The following is a 22,236-nucleotide window of genomic DNA, read 5'->3' as shown; positions in this document are numbered from 1 at the left end:
AAAAGAGCAGGAGAGAACATGGTACTATAGTTTATGGTCAAGAAGGAGATAAATACTCATTATATAGTGTAATCTAAGACAGAACTTTCCAGGATAATGAATCAGAAACTAGAAAATCCATTCCTCTAAGAAAATAATGAGAATATTGGCAACAAAATTCAAAATTAACATCATCAGAGATCTGAGAATTAACCATGGCTTGCAGTAGTTCAATGAATGTTTATTCATACACAAAAATGCCTAAGTCTTGGTAAGCCAGTGAGCTTTTGGGGTTTCAACCTGTTCTCATTCCTTTCTGAGAAACAGAAAATGAGAAGAAAATGAGCTTCAAGGACATTAAATATTTCAACTAATACTTATAGGGTCTTAGAAGGAGAAGGACAAGGGATCTAAAAAGATTATTGGAGCAAGTAATATTTTTTGACAGGCCTGGGCTTGAGCTCAGGGCCTGAGCACTGTCCTTGGACTTCCTTAAGGCTAGAGCTCTACCACTTGAGCCTCAGCACCACTCTGTTTTTTTTCTATGTATGTGGTACCGAGGAATCGAACCCAGGTCTTTGTGCGTGCTAGGCAAGCACTTTAACCACTAGACCAAACTCCCGGCCGGAGGTGATGATTTCTATCAAGAAAAATCTTCAGACAAGAGAGGAGGAGGGCAGCCTGGTGGTGTGGTGCTTGTGTGAGGCTCTGGGTTTCATTTCTAGCTCTGAAAAAAAAACCCAAGCACTTAATATTTCTCTAGAGAGCAGAGAATGGATGGATCACCTTGAATCTTCCTATTGTCTAGCCTTTGGTTTCACTTAGATTGTATTGGAAACCTTTACATTATCCCAGGGTTCTCAATCACAAATGGAATGATGGAGTGGAATATCACCAGGTGGAAGTTGGAGATGAACAGTGACAAATGGCTAGGTAATCTCTCAGTTTGGGGGATATATATTTGTTTATTGCATTTGAGCGTGGAGAGAACTGATGCTTTGGAAATCCAAATGAAGTTATGCAAATAGTCTGTACAGAGAAGAGACTCTGAAAACCTAACTATAATTAATTGATATTCCTAACCAATTTCCCTAACCTAATTCTTGATGTCTACTGTTTTCCTACTGGAATTGGATTAATATACTCAACTAACCTTATTGAGAAATGCTAACTTCCTAAGATAGTAATTACATAGTGTTTTATCAAAAGGGTTTTAGTTTTTGCTTCTATTGGGAACAGAGTAAACATTTTATAAAGCTGAGTAAGTGACAATGTCAATAAATACTTGAAAGGAAGATTTGCTTCCAATTCATTGTGGATAATTGAGGTGACAAAAAAAATCTACTTTCAAGAGTTCTCCTGGTCTGATGTGAATGGTTCATGTAATCATATCTGTTCAGGAGTCTGGAGGTTTTAGCATCATGGTTTAAAGATAATCTGGGCAGGAAAAGTCTGTGAGACTCTCATCTCCAATAAACTACCAAAAGAACTAAAGGCAGAGTTGTGGTTCAGTGTGGTAGAGTGGAAAAGCTAAGAGCTGGTGCCTTGGCCCAGAGTTCAAGCCCCAATACCAGTACAAAACAAACAAAACAAAACCACTCAAATAAATAAAAGCATTCTTCCCAGAATTAAAGTTTAGAGGAACTGGAAGTGTTTTAACATGATGTTTTAATACCTCTATCTTCTCATATCTTCCCCCTCTTTTTCTACATATTTTATTCTTATTCTTGTAGTAGCCAAAACAGAGATTGATGGTAGTTTGAGAAGGTCAGGCCATCACACTGAGACAAGCTCTCACTGTATAGTCCAGGCTGGTTTGGGGTTTGTGATCCTCCTTTCTATAAGAAACTATAAGAACTGTACTATACGAACAGGCCCTGTAATGTATTTTCATTGTTTAATTTTAACACTGGGTTCCAGTCTGATTACTTGCTGGCACCTAACATTAGACAGCTCGATATAAAAGCTTGATTCCACCCAGCAAATTATCCCAGGCAAGCAGCACAAAGGGGGCACATAGGTGTGGACCTTCTTTGTGAAGGCAATTTTTTAAGGCCTTAGAAGGAAAGGCTTCAATTGGAAATCATACAAAAGATTTTCTTTGTTCTATGAAATTGTCAGATTGTGAGGAATGATTCTTTATTTACGCAGCAAGTTTCTAACAATAGATCTTGATTCTGCTATTAGATCTCTTCTTTCTTATTTATTCTGAAAGAATTTTGAAATTTACCAAGAAAAGAGCAGCACTGTTGGAAAAAAAAAAACCCAGGATGTCTTGAGTGTGCGATTGGTGTAAAGATTAACCTTTGGAACAGGGTATACCTGTGTCATGGCTGTATGCTTAAAATCTGTTTCCAGAAGAAAGCATTAATCAAGACATATGAATCTATTTATAATGTCTTTGCACTGTTTCTGACTGCAGAGAGTGGAGGGGGAGAGAGAGAGATGGCTAAAGTCTGATAGCTAATTTAAAGCCAAGGTCTTCACTGTCGAGAGATTTACCAGGGACTCATGCAGGCAGTATATTTTATGACTTGCACCTTCTCCTTTTTTTCAGAGGTAATAAATGGAAAAGACAGAAAAATGAGTGGCCATCTCCTGCAATGGTGTAAAAATCACACTAACACCATGCACAGTGCTTTCATTATAATACCTCCCTCCTAGCTAATTACTATCAGCATTAAATTACTGAGTCATGAGCCCCACTCAATACCAATTCATTCAATTTAGGTCACAGTTTGGCAGAAAACCTGTAGTGAAAGGCCAAACCTTTATCCACATAGCCTTTTATTTGTACCTAAACAAAAGTCTTGACAAGTCATATAATTTGAATCAAGCAGAGCTACACCAAGGGCCAATTAATAGGCATTCTTTTTTTTTTTGAAAATAAAGATTTCCTGTAGCCTCTAGCCTACTCGATAAGCTTATCATTTTATATATCCAAACTTGTAGGTGTTTTCCATCTCAGTGCATCTTTTAGTATGATCAATCTTACAAACAATGAGTAACATGATTTTTTTAAAAAGATCTGAAGCCTGGTGCTGGTGGCCGTAACCCTAGCTACTCAGGAGCTTGAGACCTAAGGATCCCAGTTCAAAAATACCCTGGACACAAAAGTCTGTATGTGAGACTCTTACTTTCAAATAGCCAGCAAGAAAGGAAGTGGGGCTCGGGCTCAAGTGGTAGTATACTAGCATTCAGCACAAAAGTTCAGGAACAGTGTCCAGCCCTGAGTTCAAGCCTCAGAACCAGCATGCATACAAACTTGCACGTGCATGCATACATAGACAGACAGACAGACAGACAGACACACACACACACACACACACACACACACATACACACACAGAGTCTGTGTAATTGTCTTTCAATACTGCGTTGGAGAGGCAAATTTGATTATACAGATTTACTATCCTAACCTTTGAAATTTCATTGTTGTACCCAACTGGTCAGATCAAAATGTACTTTTAAGATCTATGGAACATTTAGGTGCATTCTAGAATAAAAATGTAGATATAGCTCCAAGTTTTCCAGGGTGTTGCTCTTTTTTACTAACTAGCTGCCAGTTTTCAGTTTATTTAGGGGAAAACAAATGAATCAGATGTACTGCAGTTTAGCAAAGAAGGTTGGTTTATTTTTTCTTATTGACCTTTTCACACATGGCTGGCACTCTACCACTTGAACTATGCATCTAGGCTAGCATTTTTTTTTTTCTGGTTAATTGGATCTGGAGAATTGTAGCATTTTATGACCAGGATAGTCTAAACTTTGGTCCTCAGATTTCAGACTCCTGAATAGCTAGAATAATAGGTGTGAGCCACCAGTACCTAGCCTGACACAATTTCTTAAATCAACAGAATCTTCTGATTGGACAGACTAAGACTGAAGTAGGAAATTAGAGATTGACATGTTTTTGACACAAGCAGGGTAGAATAATGATATTCATCCATAGTGTCTACGTTTTCTAATCTGCTAGGCTCAAATTTTCAGCCATAAGGGAAATACTTTGGGTCAAAGCACTTGTTTGGATGAAAAGTTGTTGGATTCTGATTCTGTCAGAGTGACATTAGGTAAACAATATCTCACACATGCCTCTGTTTATTTAATTCTCACAAAGATAGCATAAGTTAGAGGTAATCCCATTTTATGAATGAGGAATGTCAAGCTAGTGGAAGTTAACTATCTCACTAAATGCCACTAGTTATTGAGAGGATCGCAGCACAATTTCCTGTTCTGTGTTTTGCCTTGGAGGCTGCTGACTTTTATGCTAAACTTTACTCCCTCCTCACCATACACACTTTAGAACTGTAAAAACCAAGCATTATTTCTGGTGAGCTCATGTCCTGTGTCAGGGCCAGTCCTTTTGTGCACCACTCCCCAAGAGAGTGTCTGAAGAGAGTCTCTTCTTTGTTGATTGAACAACCAAGATTTTGTTTTCATTTCATGGATTTCTTTGCAGATATTTGTCCTAGTGGACAGATACACTATAAACAGAGCCTTCATGGTGTTTATCTAATCTGCTCACTGACTTTCCCCTGATCTTGCCTAGAACACAAAGATAAGTACTCAGTAAGCTTTTCATGTATTGGGATCTATTAATTTTCTTCATACAGTGGGGTGACATGAAGTGGGTGAGCATGGAATTATAGGAGTCTCTAGGGGTCCTTAATGATGCATTGGGCAAGACAGTTAACATTTATAATACAAATATCATCCTTAAACGATGTTTAGCAAGTCCTCTTCTTTTAGGGTCCAGCAAAGGCAGAGTCTACAATGAAGGTAGAGTCAATAAATTAGATTGTGTTGTTAATAAGGTATGCGTTGATAGGTATATTTTGTTTTTTTTTTAATTTTTTATTGTAATTAATAGAAGGGTTATTTTATATTCACCAGATAGAAGGTGCATTCTTTAACCATCATTGCTACCCCTTCTCATGTTTTTGTCCCCATTTCCCTCTTCCCACCCCCTCCCCTCATCTTGTTTCCCCCCTTCCCTTTCCTATTTCAAATAAACAAATAAACATATATACAATATATCAGATAACAAGGTAAGATACTGTAACAATATGAGATCACCAAGGGACAGCAAAAGAGATGAGAAATAACATAGTACATTAAGAGCAACAGTTGCATATTATATGGCTCTTGTTTCTATATCTTGGAGGTCCTTTCATTTAGCATCATGCTATATGGCCTTTTGTATCTAAGTTCTGCCCCATTGTAAACCTCTGCTAGGAGAGCTCAAGGTTTCTACTGATTATGACAAATGAGGGAAACCATTGAGCCTATGTTCCTTTGAGTCTGGCTTACTTCACTTAATATAATTTTTTTCTAAGTCTTTCCATTTCCTTACAAATGGGGCATGTTCATACATTTTTTTGCTATACTAGGGATTTGAAACGCAAGGCCTCAAGATTTTTAGGCTGGTGTAATACAGCTGAGCCACATTTCTTGTCCTGTTTCTGTACTTGTTATGTTTTAGGGTCTTGTTTCCTACCTACGTGCTGCCTGTGCTTGATCTGCTTCTTTTCCAGGTTTCCCCTCCATGTCTATCTCCCCTTCTGTGGAGTTGCAGACTTATCTGCCTGAACGGGCTTGACATTAAGAGTCTCCCAATTTTGTCCTTCCAAGTGGCTTGTCATAATAACAGTGCTCATATGACAGTGCCCAAGTGTGGGCTGAGGAAGCGTCTCTGGCTAGCTCTTTCTTGACACACTTTATTTACAACTTCTAATTTCCCCAAAGAGAAGGTTTTTCTAATAACTTTGTATCATCATCTCCCACTCCCCTCAACATTCACCATCTACAGCCACATACTGCTTTTATTTTCTTTTCAGCAAAGCAAGAAGCAAAAATAAGCCTCAATTTCTGTCTCCCCAGCCTCAGAATGGATACTCAGGGATTTTTCCTATCACGGTTGAATTCTTTTGTACTCAGAATAGTTGCTGGTGCCCCTGACAGATGCTCAAACAGTATTTGATGAAGGAATAAATAAAAAAAATAGATTTAAGAGAATGGAAATTGGAAGAATTGGGAGTTTTCTAATAAGGAATCCTGAAGGGAGTTTGTCTTGTGCATTTGACAGTGGGTGAGAATTGGGTTTCAGGAAAAGAGACTGTGTCTTGTTAGCCCACACTGTGTTGGGTCGCACACAGAGAATGACTGGAGACTCTTGATCATGCAAGATAGATAGGCCTCTGGTGAGAGCTTAGCATTAAGATCTCGCATGGCAGAGAGATACACACATATGTATTTTGCCTCTGGGAAGTTTGAGGGCTTTTATTATTCTAAAATAAAAAGCTATCTTAGAGGAACATAAATTATCTGTTAAAGGGACTTTTGGCAGTTTAACAAAAACTCATGAGTGGAATTGGTGGAGAACTGACAGGTCACTGTTCCATAAGCAACTACACTATTTTCTTTCAAATGCAGACAAAATGAAAAAAAAATGCTGTGATTTTCATGGACAGAGGCCAAAAGGCACTTGGAACAGCTTGAAGACTGAAATTCTTCTGGAAACCATGTGGCTGTATTTGGCTTTAGTTTGAACTTGAGCTCCCTTCAGAAGCCTGTGGGTGGGAAGGGAGAATCATCTTTTCCTTGTCCGTTATCCTTCCTTGTTGGCCTTGTCACTGTGGGATCTTATACTGTGATTCCAGTCCAGGAAGCTTGCATATGTTCAAGAAGAAAGGAAGAAATCTCTGGAAGTCATTTGTTCAAGTGTTTGTCATTTGTGGATTCTCCTGTCAGCCTTGCAGGCATGTACCACTGCGGCGGGCTCTTACTCCCATTTCAATGCTTACATGTGGTCAAATACTGGATTCTTTGATTCATTGAAGAGAAGAGATAGGAAAACAGCCTATGTTCCTTTGAGTCTGGCTTACTTCACTTAATATGATTTTTTCTAAGTCTTTCCATTTCCTTACAAATGGGGCGATGTCGTTCTTTCTGACAGCAGCATAGAATTCCATTGTGTATAAATACCACATCTTGTTGATCCACTCATCAACTGCGGGGCATCTGGGTTGGTTCCATATCTTTGCTATTGTAAATAGCACTGCAATGAACATCGTTGTGCTAGTGGATTTAGTATGTCCTTGTTTCTGGATGATTGGGTAAATGCCAAGTAGTGGAATTGCTGGATCATAGGGGAGCTCTATGTTTAGTCTTTAGGAACTGCTATACTGCTTTCCATAGTGGTTGAATGAGTTTGCATTCCCACCAACAGTGTAGTAGTGATCCCTCCTGGCCACATCCCCTCCATCATCTGTTATTAATTTTCTGGATCCTGGCCATTCTAACTGGAGTGAGGTGGAATCTTAGAGTTTTTTTTTTTTTTGGCCAGTCCTGGGCTTAAGCTCAGGGCCTGAGCACTGTCCTTGGATTTTTCTCAAGGCTAGAGCTCTACCAGTTGAGCCTTAGCACCTCTTCTGGGTTTTTCTAAGTATGTGGTACCGAGGAATCAAACCTGGGTCTTCGTGCATGCTAGGCAAGCACTCTACCACTAGGCCAAACTCCCGAGTTTTTTTTTTTTTTTTAAGAATTTATTAACGTTGATTTTTACATCATATTTTAAATGACAAGTTTAACATATGAGTGTTCAAGGAGGGAATCTCTATTTACAATCACTGGGACTTAGTATTTAGAACTTAAATACAATTAGGCTAAGGGTTTGTATGTCATGGAAACATATTAATTTATGAAATAAAATATTATGTCTATAAAGTCATAGGTTTTTTTGTCTACATAGTTATGTTTCTATTGCCATTACCATGTCCATAGCTTTGGGTATGCAGTTATTGAGTCCTCGCTCTTGTACTCTTTGGATTTAATAGCCACATATTAAGGATACCATGTGCCTTTTGTTCCTTAGGTCTTGACTTGTCTCATTCAACATGATTCACTCTAGATTCATCCACTTCCCTGCAAATGCCATTATTTTATCTTGTCTGTTGGCTATGTAGAATTCCATTGTATATATATACCACATTTTCTGTATCCATTCATCTGCACTAGGGCATCTGGATTGTTTCCATCGCCTGGCTATTGTGAATAGTGCAGAGATGCACATAGCTGAGCAGGTGTCCTTATAATATTTTGGGTCATGATGTTCAGGATAGATGCCCAGAAGTGGTATGGCGGGATCGTAGGGAAGGTCTATTTTCAGTTCTTTAAGAAACCTCCACACTGCTTTCCAGAGTGGCTGAACTAGTCTGCATTCCCACCAGCAGTGCAGTAGGGTTCCGTTTTCTCCACAACCCTGGGTCTTCTATTCTGTTCCACTGATCTTCTGGTCTGTTTTTGTGCCAATACCAAGCAGTTTTTGAAGTCTGGTATTGTAATACCACCAGTGTTGCTCTTTTTGCCTAGAATTGTTTTGGCTATTCTAGGTCTTTTCTTGTTCCATATGAATCTTTGGATTATATCTTCTCTTTCCGTAAAGAATGTCTTTGGGATTTTGATGGGGATTGCATTGAATTTGTATATCAATTTTGGCAGTATAGCCATTTTCACTATGTTGGTTCTCCCTAGCCATGAGCATGGGATGTCTTTCCATTTCCTAGTGTTCTCTTTAATTTCTTTCATTAGGCTTTTATAGTTTTCATTGAATAATTCCTTTACATCTTTGGTTAAGTATATTCCTAAGTATTTTATTCTTTTGGGGGCTATTGCAAATGGGATCATTTTCTTGATTTGGCCTTCTGTTTGTGTATTGTTGGTGTACAAGAAGGCTACTGACTTCTGAAGGTTAATTTTGTATCCTGCCACTTTGCTAAAGTAGTTTATTAATTCTAGAAGTTTGGGAGTGGAGTTTGTTGGGTCACTCAAGTAGAGGACCATGTCATCTGTGAATAGGGATAGTTTAATTTCTTTTTATGTGGATCCCTTTGATGTCCTTTTCTTGCCTTATTGCTCTGGCTAAGGGTTCCAGCAGTATATTGAAGAGAAGTGGAGAGAGTGGGCATCCCTGTCTAGTTCCTGATTTTAAGATGAATGGTTCCAGTCTTTCACCATTTAGTATAATACTGGCTGTAGGTTTTTCATATATGGCTTTCACTATTTTGAGGAATGTACCTCTTATTCCTATTTTTTCTAGTGCTTTCAACATGAATGGATGTTGTATTTTGTCCAATGCCTTCTCCGCGTCCAGAGAAATTATCATATGATTCTTATCCTTAGCTCTATTGATGTGATGTATTACATTGATTGATTTGCGAATGTTAAACCAGCCTTGCATCTGTGGGATGAAGCCTACTTTATCATAGTGTATGATTTTTTAAAGTTGTTTCTGGATTCTGTTGGCTAATATTTTATTGAGGAGTTTTGCATCTGTGGTCATTAGAGAGATAGGTCTGTAGTTTTCTTTTTTTGTTGGGTCTTTCCCTGGTTTTGGGATGAGAGTAATATTAGCTTCATAAAATGAGTTTGGTATTGCTCCTTCGGTTTCTATTTCTCAGAAGAGTTTCAAGAGTATATGTGTCATTTCATCTTTAAACGTCTTGTAAAATTCCACAGTGAATCCATCTGGACCTGGGCTCTTTTTGGTTGGCATTTCCCTGATTGCTTCCACAATTTCATTGTAAAAGATTGGTTTATTCAATTTGTTTACCTCATTGTTATTCAGTGTGGGTAGCCTATACTTATTTAAGAAATCATCCATTTGTACTAGATTTTCTTATTTCTTTGAATATAGGCCCTGGTAGTACCTATTCATTGTGGACTGATTTCTTGGGAATCAGTTGTGGTTGTTCCCGTGGGGCCTCTAATCTTGTTTATTTGAGTCTCCCCTTTCCTTTTTTTGATTAATCTTGTCAGGGGTTTGTCTATTTTGTTGATTCTTTCAAAAAATCAACTTTTTGATTTATCAATTTTGTGTATAGTAGATCTTATTTCTATCTCTAATATTTCTGATTTTATTTTTGTTATTTCTGTCCTTCTAGTTGTTTTAGAATCAACTTTTTCTTGCTCCTCTAGGTGTTTCAGTTTTTTTTTTAAGGTTATTTATATGCTTCTGTCTTTTTAATATGCGCTCCTAGTGTCACGTAAGTTCCTTTGTGATGTTTCTTGATTGTCATTACATTCAAGGAAGTTTTTAATTTCATTTCTGATCTGATCTGTTACCCAGGAGTTATTCAGAAGTGTATTGCTCAGTTTCCAAGTGAATGAATGTTTTTTGACTTTGACTGTGTTGTTCAGAATTAGTCTGACTCCACTGTGGTCTGATAGAATGCATGGGATTATATCAGTCCTCTTATATCTGCTTAAGTTTTCTGTATGAACTATTATATGATCTATTTTGGAGTGTGTGCTGCTGAGAAAAATGTAAAAAGTTTCGCCGTCGGTGAAAGACTCTGTGTATATCTGTTAAGCCCAGCTGGGCTATGGTGTCGTTTAAGTCGATGGTGTCTTTGTTTTATTTTTGTTGAGTTGACCTGTCATTTGTTGAGAGTGGTGTATTGAGGTCTCCCACTATGATTGTGCTTGAGTCTATCTTGTTCTGTAATTCTAAGAGAGTTTGTTTGACGAATTTGGGTGCTCCCGTGTTGGGGGAGTCAATGTTTATAACTGTAATATTATGGGCATGGATTGTACCCTTTACTAATAGATAATGGCCATCTCTATCTTTATGTACTGATTTTACTGAGAAGTTAATTTTGTTGGAGATTAAGATTGCTACTCCTGCTTTTTTGCATGGTGCATTGGAGTGGAAAATTCGTTTCCATCCTTTCACTTGGAATTTGTTTCTGTCTTTGGCAGTGAGGTGGGTCTCTTAGAGGCAACATATGGATGGGTGGTGTTTCTTAATCCAGTCTGGTGCTCTGTGTCTTTTGATTGGATTGTTCAGCCCGTTCACATTTAGGGGAAATTATAGAGAAGTGGTCAGTGTCCATTGTCGTTATTTGTTTTTACTTCTAAGTTTCTTTCTCTTTCCCCCCTTTTGTGTTTAGTGAATTATAGATATTTGCTTCTTGATGGGGGTTCTTGATGTTCTATAATTTGTTCTCGATTAATTAGTATTTTTTGTAATGCTGGTTTAGTGTGCACGTATTCATAAAGCTTCTCTTTGGAATGAAATATTCTTGCTTCTCCCTCAAATGTAAATGCTAGTTTGCTGGATATATCAGTCTGGGTTGACAGTTGTTGGTCTTCAGGACATCAATGATGTTTTTCCAAGCTTTTCTTGGATTTAGGGTTTGCGTGGAGAGATCTGTTGTAATTCAATTTTTTTTCCCATTGTAGTATAGCTCTTTCTTTGTTTAAGATCAATTCCTTGGTATTCGGGTCTATTGTTTTTACTATGATATGTCTAGATGAGTTCCTTCTAGGATCTTGTCTGTTTGGAGTCCTGAAACTTTCAATAATGTTAGTATTTTCCCTTTTGAGGTTGGAGAAGTTCTCTGCTATGATTTTGGTGAATAATGGTTGCATTCCTTTGTCCTGAAATTCTGTGCCCTCCTCAATCCCTATTATATGAAGATTAGACTTCTTTGCTGCATCTGCCAGTTCCTGGAGCTCTCTCTGGTGGATTCTGACTGATTTTTCCAAGGTGGCTATTCTCTGTTCCAGATTTTGTGTTTTATCTTCCATTCCTGATGTTCTATTCTCCATCTCAGCCAATCTGCTGCTTAATGCCTTCATTTTTATTTGAACTGTGGGCACTGAGCTGATCATGTCTGCAGTGAGGGTATTAATCTTTTCTTCCATTTCTCTTTTGAATTCGAGGAGCTCTTTTGTGATTTCCTGCTTATTCCTGGAATTGTTTTTGGAATTCTGTTTTAATCTCTTTAGTCATGTCCACAATCATCTCCTTGAATAGGGTCCATGTTTCGTGTCTCTTCAGGTGTCATTTCTTGGGATGATGACATCTCTCTCGTCCCTTCACTCTTGTTTCCTTTTGGGCTTTGCGTGGGACTTTGATTATTTATGTATGTCGTAATTTGTCTTTGTGCTCTCCTAGGCATTGAGAACTGTTGTTGTAGTTTGCTCTGTGGTCAGTAGGTGGTGGTCTTTACTTGGATTGGGACTGGTGGTTCTGGGAATCTGTGTAAATCTGTGGTTTTCGCCCAAATTGTTTCCTCTGCTGACTATGTCAGAGTTTGCCGTTTTTGTAGGTGTTAGGTCGATTCCCAGAGGCTGTGTGCTGCTGCATGACTAGCTCTCAGCCCAAGCAGTGGCCTCACAATGGGCCGTGGGTTGGATCTGCACGCTTCAGTCTCAGTGCGCTGGGTGGATGGTTGGTTTTCCTGCGCTACTTCCAGGGGTGGTCCCCCTCCTCCCCCCGCCAAGGGTCTGGAGTTTGGGAGTTTCCAGGGGCTCTCAGGTAAGCCAGGTGGTGTCTGCTCTGCTCCCAGGGGTGGGGCCCAGGCAAGGACGCGGGCTCCAAAGGTGAAGGGGCCCAGCCAAGGATATGGGCTCCAAGGGCGAAGCCCGGCCTTTCTGATTCTCAGGAGGTGAGCTTGGCTGCTGGTCAGCCCTTCAGTTCCCTGCTGTGTTTCTGCAGCTTTGGCCAAGAGTCTGTGACTGTGGGGGGCCCCTCGGTGCTGTCTTGCTGGGGTTTCCCAGCTGTAGGGTGTCCGGCTCAAGATTTGAGGGGGACAGATGCTGGCTCCTAGACTCCTGTGCACCCCACCTGCTGTTGGAAGGCAGGGTCTCAGCACCCCCCATTCTCCAGATCCAGTGGCCTGGGAGTTGGGCCTGTTGGGCGGGTGAGCTGGGACACCTCTGCCTCCCTTGGTGGGGTGCTGGGTCTTAGTGTCTGCCTGCCTATCAGTCTCCAGTCAATGGCCTGGGGGAGGGGGCTGTTGAGGGAAGGGACAGGATTCTAAGTTCCTTGCCCCCCTGCCCTTGCCAGTCTTTCTTGGGCAGGGTGGAAGGGTCTGAGTTAAGTTCTATAGCTTGGCACCAGCTCTGCTTTCCCGATGGGTTTGGGGACCCGCTGGGCTGCCCGCTGCGCTACTCAATCCTCTGGGTTTGGCTGTGGGTGCTCCTTGATGTTGGAGAATCATTCACTCCCCTGGGATCTCCGCCACCGCCTGCGGTCCGTGTCTGGGTTCGGCTGCTTGCTGTTCTGGTCTGTGCTGTTTTCTGCATCTGGCTTCTGCCCCTGGCTGCTGCGGTGGTCGGGGCTGTCCGGCCCGGCGCCCTCCACCTCCACTTTTCCTGGCTTGGAACCGGTGGCGAGGGGTGGGGGAGAGGTCCTCCCATTCCGAATTCTTTGAGAAAGTTGGATGTGAGCTTTATCTGGATTTCTTTTCTGGTTTGAGTCCTTCTCTGTTGCTTCTTGGGTTTGTTGTTGTGGATTTCTTCAGGTAGTTGGCTCGTGGGATTCCCTGGTTCTCTCTTTTTGTGGGAGAGAGCTAGGCAGCGTCCCTATTGTCTCGGCGCCATTTTCTGTTCCTGCCTCTTCTATTTCTTTGAAGAATGACATTGGGATATTGATTGATATTGGGTTGAATTTGTAGATAGCCCTTGGCAAGATTGCCATTTTCACGATGTTGATTCTTCCAATCCAGGAGCATGGGAGGTTTTCCTATTTCCTGAGTTCTGTTTTAATTTCCTTTTTCAGAGTTTTTAAGTTTTCATCAAAAAGATCCTTTACATGCTTAGTTAAGCTAATTCCTAGGTAATTTATTTTCTTTGAGGCTATTGCAAAAGGAATTGCTTTCCTGATTGTTGCCTCATTCCTCTCACTGTTGGCATATAGGAAGGCAGTTGATTTTTGAGGGTTAATTTTATAACCTGTTACCTTGCCAAAGTTTTGAATCAGCTCAAGGAGCTTGGGAGTGGAGTCTATAGGGTTCTTTAAGGACAGAATCATGTTATCTGCAAAGAGGGAAAGTTTCACTTCCTCTTTCCCTGTTTGGATCCCTTTATGCTTGCTTCTTGCCTTATTGCTCTGGCTAGGAATTCTAATACTATGTTAAAAAGGAGTGGAGAGAGTGGAGTGATTTTAAGGGAATGGCTTTAGCTTTTCACCATTAAGTATAATGCTAGCTGTGGGTTTGTCATACACAGCTTTTATTATACTGAGGAATGTTCCATGGATTCCTACTTTCTCCAGAGTTTTTAGCATAAACGGGTGTTGGATCTTGTCAAATGCCTTTTCTGCATCTATTGATACAATCATGTGATTTTTTTTCCTTGCTCCTGTTGATGTGTTGAATTATATTAATTGATTTGAGTATGTTGAACCAGCTTTGCATCCCTGTGATGAATCCTGTTTGATCATGTGTATGATTTTTTGATGAGTTTTTGAAGATGGTTGGCCAGTATTTTGTTGAGAAGTTTTGCATCAATATTCATTAAAGAAATGGTTGACCATAATTTTATTTTATTTTTTTGCTTGTCAATAAGTTTATTGTCTTTTTGAAAAAAATCTTCATAGAAAATCACTTGGTTTGACTCTCAGCAGCCGCTCCTGAGCTCTGAGGAAGCTTGCCTTCTTCTGAGCTACCCAATCTTTCTTCTGAGCAAGGGACATCTTGGGACGATTTCACCTCTTCTTCTTTACTTCTTTCTTGGGCTTCTTCACATAGGCTTGGTTCTCTCTTATAGCAGCATGAGCCTTCTTGTACATCTCCTCCATCATGTCTGGAGTTACATTGTTCTTTATGTACTGTGAGAACTGCTTCTTGTATGAATCTTCATCCTCTTCCATTAGGTAACGCATATAATCTGCAACATTCTGACCCATGATGTGCTTCCAATGTACTCTTCTGCATCGAACTCCTTGCTCTCAGAATCATAGCCAGGGAATCATTTGGTACTGTGAGGGATAGACAAGCCTTCATCCACAGTTCCCTTCAGGGCACCAAAGACTTTATTGTCAGTGGTAGTTCTGGGAAGGCCTGCATCCAAATAGCAGGTGAAAGCACCAGGTTTTCCATCAATGCTCTCCACGTTGTATGCATCACCAGTCACCTCCACTTGGCCTTCGTAGATCCTGTCCATCCCAAACCTATTGAGAAGCCTGTGGGCCAGCAGCAGGCCAGTGCAATAAGCAGCCGCATAATTGGCAAGGCCTGCTTTCACACCATACTTGGGTAGTTCGTGTGCATATGTTGCACACACGATCATGTCTCCTTCTATGAGTGCGTAAGCAATCTGATAAATAATATCTCTGTTGGTTACATGAACTATCATCCTGTATTTGGGTGTGTTGTACTTATTTTTGTCTTGGATCACCAAGCGTTTCCGAGCATAGTAGTCAGTTTTGCCCTCTTGACGTCTTCTAAATTTCACTTGGTATCTCTTAAAGTAGGCCTTATTCTTGACAATTTTAACAAACCCCATCCTGCAGATTAGAGACCCGAGAGCGCAGCTCTACACACAGGTCCAGCTGCACTAGAGGGAGAAAAAGTTGACCATAATTTTAAAGTTTCTCATTCTAGTTCTTGATTATTCAGATTTAGATCTGATTTATTGATTTCTTGGTAGCAAGATGAAGATTTTGTGATTTTTTTTTTACCACTCTTCCTTCTCACTTACCTTCTCCCACATTGTAGTATAAATCCAGAAAGCATTGTTCAGTGTTCTGTTATTGTAGCTATTTATATTGGAGTTTATAGCATGCAATTTCCTTCCTATGTTTTTAGTTTTCCAGGTTTAATAATTATGATTGTTTATGTGTGCATTTACTTTTTTAAAAAATGCATATCATTAGTACAATACTAGACTCCCAGCTCCTGCTGTCAGTGCTTCTTTGGATGTATCAGATTGGGTCAATTTCATTGTCTTGAAGAAATGCTTTTCTAGGATTTTTGGCTTGTCCCAATCTGCAGCATTTTGGACCAAGTACCTTCACAGGTGATGTAGAGGTGACCCTGCCATTTCTCCTGATTTCCTGGGGGGTGGGTTTCTTTCATCTTCTGCTTAGAGCATTCTTTTCCTATATTTTTAAGTTTACTCCTTTCTTGGCTAACTCCTTCAATTTGGTGGACTCACCAACTTCCAGAGAAGACTGTATGAGGAAAAAAAATCCCTTATTTTTGAGACAGATCTTGTTAGGTAGTCCTGAGCTAGTCTTGAACCTGCACTCCTACTGTCTCTGCCTTTCAAAGGCTGGAAGTAATTGTTTTATGACGTATTTTTATAATTTTGTAAGGAAATAATTTATCCTTCTGCTTGACTTGTAATTTTTCAAGAAGGGTAGTATTGTAGGATTATTTTTCCCCTGGATTAAAGAAAACATTTTTATTATCTTTAAGTAATTGCACAAAGGAGTTGTCATTCAATAGAACAATTCAGGAATAAAATATGTCTAGATAAGTTTCACCCTTTCAACATTCTCATCCATCCCTCCAAACCCAACCCTTCTTTCACTTCATTTAGATATTGTAGGATAGACATTGAATTTCTGACTACATTCTCCTCCTCATTCATCGAGACTCCTCCCTGCCTTGATCTCATGTGAGGTTCTTAAGGTTTATTTTTCTGCTTTTAGAAACCAAAGCCTATTTGGATCCTAAAACAGGATGTGAACTGTTTGGGAATTTGTAAGAAGTTCTCTTTTCTCCCAATGTTCTGAAATTTCTCAGTGATACCTATTTTTATCTTTGGAGCTGGCCGCTTAGAATAGGCCTTTAAAAATCTAGAAAACTATGCCCTGAGCTATTCATTGAATTGTTTCCTTTCACGACTTCCTTCCCTTCATTTTCTCAATTTTGCTGGGAACCTTGCTGTTTAGCAGGTGGATCCCCAGGGCTGCCTTATACTTTTGTTTTTTTACTCATATTTTTCATCTCTCTTTTTTTTCCTTTCCTGTCCTCTGAGAATTTCATCATCAATTATTTTCCCAACTCTCTACTGAGTCATTTCTATTATTGGATTTTAAGTGAGTTTTATTTTGTCCCTTCCCTTTATTTTGTTTTCATTGTATTCTATTTTCATTTCCTAGACATATTTCTCTTTCATGTCTCTGAGTTTATCAACATTGGTTTTCTTTCTCTTGTTCCCTGAAGTATCTGTTTTCTCTAAGTTGCTTAATTGATTAAGTTTTGGTTTCTGTCACTCATGTTAGAATTTTCTCACAGGTTTAATGATCCTTATATACGAGAATGATGAATTAGAGTTGGTTAGAAAATCTGAGCAATGATTAGTGATTGTCACTCAGGCAGCGCAGAATCATCTTCACGGGTCTTTTTATTTGAGAGTTCCTCATAATTGTATCTTCAGAAGATCTTCTTTAAAGGTGGTCAAATTATGCAGGAATGAATGATTTTTTTCATGAGCTCGCTAGGGGATGTATGGTTAGAATTCAGGGAGTCAGATTATGAAACATAGAAGTGTAGACATCAACATGTACCAGCGGCCCGTTCCTATTCTCGCCTATGTTAGAAGTTTCTGAGAAGGCCCACTGCTCTTTTCAGAAAACTGAACCTTCTGTTTGGAAGGAGAAGGGGACTTCTCATTGAGACCTTCTACCAATCATTTTACTTTTAACTCTTATTTCTCAAAGACTCTGTTGCTGCCAAATTCTGAGCCCTGGGGAATTCGACAATATAAATTAAGTTGCTCTAGCTCACCACCTTTACCCAGAAATTTAGCATTGATATTAAATCTCTGATCTATGCACTCCATCAAGGAATAGTCATTATCTTCATCATTTCCTAAATTCTATGGTAGTTATAGGTCTTAAAAATAATTGTTTGGTGGCATGTGGAAGCTAAATCTAAAATCTCTCACATGTGGAAGCTAAATCTAAAACGCCACAGGACATAATAACTTCTTTTTTTTTTTGCTCGTCGTGGGGCTTGAACTCAGGGCCTGAGCATTGTCCTTGGGCTTTTCTCAAGGCTAGCATTCTGCCACTTGAGCCACAGCACCACTTCCAGCTTTTTCTATGTATGTGGTACCAAAGTATCGAACCCAGGTCTTTGTGCAAGCACTCTTACCACTAGGCCAAACTGCCAGCCCCAGGACATAATAACTTCTAAGGACTCTAGGCATTCACACAAAAAAGGATGATAGTCTTTAGGGGAGGGACCCAAAAGTGGAACACCTTTGAACATTTAAAATACTATTTATTAAAATGACTTCCAGGAAATGGAAATATGGATATTTTGTTACAGTGTTTTGTTTGTTTTTGCTTTTTTGTCTTTTCATGGAAAAGGAGTTACAGGAATGGAGGGGGGAGGGTGATCAAGTACAGTCATGGTGTTCAGTATACACTACATGGAAAATGAACTATGCAACTTATGGGCAGGGACAGGAGGGGAACACTGGAAGACGGGTCCAAAAAGCATTGCACTCATTACCTGACTTATGAAATGATAATCCCTCTATACAATGCCTTAAAAATATCAGTAACATTATATCAAAAATAATGATTGTTTGGGCCTAGGGGATAGCTCAGTATAAACACATGCTTAGCATGTGCGAGGCCTTGTGCTCAGCCCCCAGCCTCTCCCCGCTTCAATGTTTTTATTTCGTTTTCATATTTAGTGAGGGCTGATAATTTATCAATGAGCATGGCGTCCTGTACAGAGGTTACTTGATGTGTGACACTCCTTTTTAAAATGACAAGGGCTTACTATAATTGGCATTAATCTTTGTTCTGTATTCCAAGGTCTTCATTATTCGTCTACCTATTTCTAGGCCAATATTCCATGACCCAGTACACACAATGAAGTAAACAGGATTCCTCCTGGCTCTTCCCTCCTTTTGCTTTAATACTTCCTTCTCTTTTTTATTGCTTTTGACTCTTCTTAGAGCCTAGAAGTCCCTCTTAGTAGCTATTTCAATGCTATCTCTTTCAGTTAATCTTTTTGGATTTTCTCAGTCATGGGGCTTGAACTCTGGGCTTGGGTACTGTCCCTGAGCTCTTCAGCACAAACTATGGCTCTCCTTCATGAGCCACAGTGCCACTTCCAGTTTTCTTGGGGGGTGGATGGGTGAACTGGACATAAGAGTCTCATGTACTTTCATGCCTGAGCCAGCTTTGAACCTTGATCCTCAGATCTCAGCCTCTCGAGTAGCTAGAATTACAGGTGTAAGGCACCAGCATCCGGCTTCACTCAATCTCTTACATTCAACTCATTCTTTTATCCATCCACTTGCTCATTCTATATATATTTACTAAGTGTCTACAAGCTATGCTAATGGCATGGAAACATAAGCCAAAAATGACATTGTCTTTGTCCATGAAGATCTGATAGTACAAGCTGGGAGTGACAGTTAGATATTAAATAACTGCACAATAAATATATGTGTAGTTATAATTGTGATAGGTGTTTACAAGGGGAGTTGGTTTTCTTTGAAGAGTCAAGAAAAGCTTTTGTTCATAAGTAATATTTCTTTTTTTTACTGTATTTTAATGTATAGAGGTGTTACAGTTATATTCACTAGATAGAAGGTGCATCATTATTTCCCACACATTGATACCTCTTATCATGTTTTTGTACCCTTTTCCCTCCCCCACCCCTTCCCTTAATCTTTTCCCCCTCCTGTTTCAAGTATATATATATATATATATTATACTAGATAACAAAGTCAGATACTGTAACAATATGAGATTAACTGAAGGGCAACACAAGAGAAAAGAAAAGAAAAAGATGGTATATTAAGAACAACAGTCACTCATAGTTCAGTTCTTATTTCCATGTGTAAGTAATATTTGAACTACAATGTAAAGATAGGGGTGAAGATGAGATATTCTCAGTGAAGGGAAGAAGGAGGAGAAAATGAGGAGGTATAAAGAACTAATGAATAGTTAAGAACCTGAAGACAAGCCAAAGTAACAGAGAGCAAAGTGATGGAAGTGAGTGATAGGTCACAGAACTGAAAAGTTAGGCAGCCATTAGAACAAGCAAGGGGTTGCTTTCCACTGTGAGGATTTTTGACATAGACTCATAATGAAATGTCCCTGACAGAGTTGGAGTGAGAGAACCTATGACTACACTTCTGTTTTTGAATGGCCAGAATGAAAGCAGGAAGAGCAGTTAGAAACTATGGAAGCTTGCACTCAAGTGAGAGTAATGAGTAGTGAAATTGGCAGGACTCTGCAGACTGAATTTAGTTTGCAAAGGACAGGGAAGAGTCAGAACTAGGGCTGAGTTCTCTGGCTTGTTCTATGAGGTAGATGGCAGCTATGTTGCCAGTTTGAAAACATTAAGACTAATAGAAGGTTCTACTCTTTTATGTGTGCACACCTCTGTGATTCTTCCCAGCTTGACAAGGACGGAGAGATGTCTAGAGACATGGTGGAGAAGGTGACTAACAGTTCAACTTTTTTTTTTTTCACCACAACTTATGAAAAACTCTTACCTTTTGCTTCCATTTGAATTATTCATCCATGTTATGTGAAGACCAAATGAGACAACAAGTGAAAACCACACAAAACCATCAAAACAAACAAACAAAAACATTTGGGAGGGTAAAAGAGCTCTCAAAAAATTCATTTCATTATTATCCTTATGGTTATTCCCTACACCTGCCATTGGAAGTTTCTTCGATCTTTAAAATTTTACAGCAAAGGAGAACTACAGAAGACAATCCGGGCCAGAAATAATGAGATGGACTTTTATTTCAGGACATACTCTACTTCATAGGATGAATGCTATTGTCTCATCTGTGTTACCTGTGGAAAATTCTTCCTTATTTAGTGTTCTGCTCACCATTTGTCTCCATTGACCTTGAATCGGTCACTAAGTATAAGAAATTACTCAATAAAAGTCAAGAGGAACAAGGTCTTGAGCACAAATTCATCACCAAGGCCTCCATAGCTAGGCTTGGTGTCACGTCCCCGGGGTTATTCCCTGCTATTTGGAAGATAGACATTGGGAGGACTGACGTTTGAGGCCCAACCAGGCAAAACGTTAGCTAGACATTATCTCAGCAGACAGGCAGGCCTGGTGTGTATGTGTTTAAGGATAGTCACCAACACAATCCCACCACTCCAAGAGGCTTAGATAGGTGGATTCCAGTACAAGGGGAGAAAAGCAAGACCCTACTGGAAAAGTAACAAATGCTATAAGGCCTTTTGGAAATGGAACAGTATATTCAAATACTGAAGAATTCTAAAACAGTGCATTCATAAATAGCTGTGAAGGACTTGAAGCTTCTACTATTGTTTCCTGTATGATTGACTATAATGGACTTTTATTTCCTCCTCCTCTTCCTCTTCCTCCTCTTTCTCCTCCTCCTTCTTCTCTTCCTTCCCCCCACCCAACCCCTGGCCCTGGGGCTTGAACTTGGGGTCTGGGCACTACTCCTGATCTTTTTTGCTCAAGGCTAGAACACAACCACTTTGAGCATAGTTCTATTTTTGACTCTTGTTTTGTTTTGTGTTTTTTTGGGGGAAGGGGGGATCATGGGGCTTGAACTCTGGGCCTGGGTGTTGTCCCTGAGCTCTTCAGTTCAAGGCTATTGCCCTACTCCTGAGCCACAGCCCCACTTCCGGTTTTCTAGTGATTAATTGGAGATAAGTCTCACAGACTTTCCTGTATGGGCTGGCTTTGAACCAAGGTCCTCAGATATCAGTCCCCTTAGTAGATAGAATTACAAGTATAAACCACTGGATTTTTTTTGAGGTCAGTTATCTGTTTGGAAAAGATTAGTGATCAAGAAGGTACTTGTATATTGGTCTTTCTTATTAGCTGATGTTACAACTTCAAAAAATAATGCTAGATCTGCATATATCTGAGTGATCAATCCTCTCTGAAGGTCAATTTCACCTTTGTGGTGAATAGGAATTTTCTAATGGAATTCTAGGAACAGTTGGGTAGAATAAGAAGGCCAAATAATTTGGGAATCAAATTTGTCAATTTTACATTTCTCAGAAATGATGTATTTTCTTTTCCAATTCTTCGTCTTACTCATAATTCAAAACTGAGTCTAAATGTCAGATCCGGGGTCCTGATCCTTTTCTTTGCTGCCTGACAGAATTAGGCTCTCCCCCCTGGGCTCAAACAACCCTTTTTTTTGTTCCTCTAAAATAGAACTTACAACATAGTATTGTAAATTTTGGGTTTCCTGGAGGGAAATGATTTTCTATTACTCATCTTGAATTCCCTGTGCCCATCAGAACTTCTGGCCCGCAGTCAGAGCTTAGCATGTTTGTTGAATGAATAATACAGATTCCCCAAAGCATATGAATTCATTTCAGGAAGAAAATATGCCCTGTTCAGATGTGCTGTACCTAGTTTTTGTAACAAATTCTAACATTTCTGAGTCATAACCAAACATAATTTAATATTTTATTTATATAACTGCCCATGATATTGTTACTGACAAATGGGTTGGTGGCTTTTTGCTTAT

The 22,236-nt window shown here is 39.6% G+C and overlaps 1 pseudogene; it reads right to left on the bottom strand.

Annotated features, from left to right (window-relative positions):
- Positions 1 to 12,982: 12,982 nt before the first annotated feature.
- LOC150060893 (large ribosomal subunit protein uL18 pseudogene) lies at positions 12,983 to 15,334 on the bottom strand (annotated as a pseudogene).
- Positions 15,335 to 22,236: the final 6,902 nt, after the last annotated feature.

Source organism: Megascapheus bottae, chromosome 7 (genome assembly GCF_031878675.1).
Source record: "Megascapheus bottae isolate mThoBot1 chromosome 7, mThoBot2.hap1, whole genome shotgun sequence".
NCBI classification, from domain to species: domain Eukaryota; kingdom Metazoa; phylum Chordata; class Mammalia; order Rodentia; family Geomyidae; genus Megascapheus; species Megascapheus bottae.
Note: the sequence above shows the minus strand (reverse complement) of the source record. Positions and strands in the feature narration are given on the sequence as shown.